Raw genomic sequence first — 5,000 nt, forward strand, 5'->3', positions numbered from 1 at the left:
AACCTGCGAGCATGCGCGCTGGAGCGCAGCCATCTAGACAGCCTGAACACACCACAGCACACTCTGCACAAGTCTACACTACTTCCGCCGTGTGGAGCACGGGCCGCCCGTTCTCTGTACTTCCGTTTGAGTGAGTAGTGCCTCTAGGTGAACGGCGGCACTGAGGATAACGACACGCTAACCGGAGTCCGGTGGAGACTCTACCCCGGAGGAGAGCGCGGCGGCGATATGACGAGATGCGGACTGGTCAGCTAGCTGCGCTCGCGGCTGTCTTCTCGCTTTCCGGTAGGTGAAGAACAAACAAACATTCTGCTGATGTGTGTGTGGTTGAAACTTGTTTTAGCTAAAAGCGGAACGACTGACTTTTATTTGGGTTTGAGAAGAGAAGAACTAATGAATACAATAGAAACTGAAATCCACTACAAATATGATAGTCAGCTGATGACCTATTCCTGCTCAAGTGTAACTACAAAGACTACTGAAGGATATTGTATCAGGTCAGGTATAATTTATTCTCCTTTCAAGTGTAGCCTACAAGGATTTCGCAACTATTAAATTGGTTTCTATTGAACACATTCCACTAAAATAAAAGTGACAAACACAATACATTTACATGTACACATAATACAGTTTTCAAACATAGAGCATGACGTGCTTTACAGACAAACAAGGAAACAAACTATAGCCTACTGTAATAGTAGCCTAGTAGTAGTAATAATAATATTAATACATAAGGGTGAACTACCAAACCCAAACTTAACTTAGGCCTAATATGAAGCAAAAGGAAAAAATATATAGCACCCAAACAAACAAAAAGAAAAATGTCAATAATAATGGTAAGGCCTAATAATATATTAGCTGATACATAAGTGGAATCAGTCACTAAGGAAGGAAGGCAATATAGACATGTGTCTTCAGACTAGATTTAAAAACAGTCACTCATGGTGCAGATCTAATGTTGTGAGGGAGACAGTTCCAGAGCTTGGGTGCTCTAACTGCAAACCATCGGCCAGCCCTAGTTGACAGGTTAGCCTACTTTCTGGGACAACTGTGGTCCCTGGCTGTTGATCTGAAGCCAAGGTGCCGAGCTGGACACTAAATTGTTTAAATAGTCGGGTGCCAAACCATGTAAAGCTTTACAGGTTATTAGGAGGATTTTAATCCACCCTGAAACTCAATGGCAACCAGTCAATATATTGGCCAGAACTGGGGTGTGTGTTCCGAACTGTAAGCCTCGTCAGAATTTGCTGAGTTCTTCTGAGTCTGTAAACGAGAGACAGATTAATGATTTAGACAGGTGAATAAGGTGATTTAGGTGAATAAGGCGATTTAGGCAGGAGAGGTAATTTAGACAGGTGAATAAGGTGATGATTCTCTATAGATAGCATTGAGCTGGTTTTGTTGATAATAACAGGACTGGATAAGGAGTTTCACATGTTGGTCCAATGTTAAATCTGTATCAAATAAACCCCTGCAGACCTCCGCCTGTATTGTTCTTCCTAGGTTGTCATACATTTGAACCTAAACTATTCAGATCGCCACCACGTGGCCATACCATGCCATTACATCACTAAGCTTAATACATAAACGCCTGTGGAATCCCAACGGATTCCGGGTCATGTCCGACCTTCCCTGAAAATTTAATCGAAATCCATCCACTTTTTGAGTTATCTTGCTAACAAACAGACAGACAAACAGACAGACAAACGAATAGATAGATAGATAGATAGATAGATAGATACTTTATTGGTCCCCAAGGGGAAATTCAAGACAATAGATTCAATAGACATACAGACAGACAAACGCCGTTCCCCAATGAAAACATATACTCCTTGGCGGAGGTAAATAAACGGGTTGTTGTCAGAAGGATTGCACAGTAGCTTCCTTGGCGGAGGTAAATAAACGGGTTGTCGTCAGAAGGATTGCACAGTAGCTTCCTTGGCGGAGGTAAATAAACGGGTTGTCGTCAGAAGGATTGCACAGTAGCCTCCTTGGCGGAGGTAAATAAACGGGTTGTTGTCCGAAGGATTGCACAGTAGCCTCCTTGGCGGAGGTAAATAAACGGGTTGTTGTCCGAAGGATTGCACAGTAGCCTCCTTGGCGGAGGTAAATAAACGGGTTGTTGTCCGAAGGATTGCACAGTAGCCTCCTTGGCGGAGGTAAATAAACGGGTTGTTGTCCGAAGGATTGCACAGTAGCTTCCCCATTTAAACCACTGCCATCAGGATTTCCAAAGATGGTGTGTGTGCAACTGTGGTCTTCGTTAGTGCTAGTGTGTGTGTGTGTGTGTGAGAGAGAGAGAGAGAGAGAGAGAGAGAGAGAGAGAGAGAGAGAGAGAGAGAGAGAGAGAGAGAGAGAGAGAGAGAGAGAGAGAGAGAGAGAGAGAGAGAGAGAGAGAGAGAGAGAGAGAGAGAGAGAGATCTGTTTGTAATCAGACTCCAGCAGCCTGACAGGAACTTTCAGTCCGACTTGTCTTTCTCGGAATTCCCCCATTTTCTCTTCTTTTCTTTTCTTTTCTTTTGTTCTTTGTCTCATCCCTCGCTCTGGCTCCCCACACTGATACTGATGTTGAGTTTGTTGTGAACACACGGCCCTGTACCTGTCTGGTGAGATGCTGCATCACAGAGAGATCTGAGAATCCAGCACACGTGCCATAGCCCTCTACCCCATAGACATATATACATATATATATATATATCTAGCCCTCTACCCCATAGACATATATACATATATATATATATATCTAGCCCTCTACCCCATAGACATACATATATACATCTAGCCCTCTACCCCATAGACATATATACATATATATATATATCTAGCCCTCTACCCCATAGACATATATACATATATATATATATATCTAGCCCTCTACCCCATAGACATATATACATATATATATATATATCTAGCCCTCTACCCCATAGACATATATACATATATATATATATATCTAGCCCTCTACCCCATAGACATACATATATACATCTAGCCCTCTACCCCATAGACATATATACATATATATATATATCTAGCCCTCTACCCCATAGACATATATACATATATCTAGCCCTCTACCCCATAGACATATATATATATACATATATCTAGCCCTCTACCCCATAGACATATATACATATATATATATATCTAGCCCTCTACCCCATAGACATATATACATATATCTAGCCCTCTACCCCATAGACATATATATATATACATATATCTAGCCCTCTACCCCATAGACATATATATATATACATATATCTAGCCCTCTACCCCATAGACATATATACGTATATATATCTAGCCCTCTACCCCATAGACATATATATATATACATATATCTAGCCCTCTACCCCATAGACATATATATATATACATATATCTAGCCCTCTACCCCATAGACATATATACGTATATATATCTAGCCCTCTACCCCATAGACATATATATATATACATATATCTAGCCCTCTACCCCATAGACATATATACGTATATATATCTAGCCCTCTACCCCATAGACATATATATATATACATATATCTAGCCCTCTACCCCATAGACATATATACGTATATATATCTAGCCCTCTACCCCATAGACATATATATATATATATATATCTAGCCCTCTACCCCATAGACATATATACGTATATATATCTAGCCCTCTACCCCATAGACATATATACATATATATATCTAGCCCTCTACCCCATAGACATATATACATATATCTAGCCCTCTACCCCATAGACATATATACATATATATATATATATATAGCCCTCTACCCCATAGACATATACATATATCTAGCCCTCTACCCCATAGACATATATACATATCTAGCCCTCTACCCCATAGACATATACAGTATACATATATATATATCTATGCCTCTACCCCATAGACATATATACATATATATATATCTAGCCCTCTACCCCATAGACATATATACATATATATATCTAGCCCTCTACCCCATAGACATATACAAATATATATCTAGCCCTCTACCCCATAGACATATATACAAATATCTATGCCTCTACCCCATAGACATATATACATATCTAGCCCTCTACCCCATAGACATACAGTATATACATCTATATATCTAGCCCTCTACCCCATAGACATATACAAATATACATCTAGCTCTCTACCCCATAGACATATACATATATATATATATAGCCCTCTACCCCATAGACATATATACATATATATATATATATCTAGCCCTCTACCCCATAGACATATATACATATCTATGCCTCTACCCCATAGACATATATACATATCTATATATATATACAGTATATATATATAGCCCTCTACCCCATAGACATATATACATATCTATGCCTCTACCCCATAGACATATATACATATATACAGTGGCTATAGTAAGTATTCATACCCATGCTAAAGTTGACTAAAAAGAGGAATATAAAATCATCTTTTGAGAATTGATTGTAATGCCTTAATGCATTGAGCTCAATGAGCATCAAACAGGCTAATAGGCTAACTGGAAAAAGCACCATGCCAATCTCTAGCTATGGTGAAGGGTATGTGATGATGTGGGGCTATTTTAATTCCAAAGGCCAAGGGAACTTTATCAGGATGCATAATATCCTGGATCCATGAAATAGCTGGCCTTTAAAAATAAAAACATATAAAAAATCCTCCTGCTCCTATGGGAATTTAACATAGGGGTCAATTACTTATGCTCCCTGTATTTAAGGAAGAACAGTTATCTATTTACGATACATTCTTCAATCACAAAGAAAATTAGTGTCCTTAGCGGTTTGATTTTTACTCATTTTTTGAATTAAGGCATTACAATCAATTCTCAAAAGATGATTTTATATTCCTCTTTTTAGTCAACTTTAGCATGGGTATGAATACTTACTATAGCCACTGTATATATCTATGCCTCTACCCCATAGACATATATACATATATATATCTATGCCTCTACCCC

This window comes from Sardina pilchardus, chromosome 4, assembly GCF_963854185.1.
Source record: "Sardina pilchardus chromosome 4, fSarPil1.1, whole genome shotgun sequence".
NCBI classification, from domain to species: domain Eukaryota; kingdom Metazoa; phylum Chordata; class Actinopteri; order Clupeiformes; family Clupeidae; genus Sardina; species Sardina pilchardus.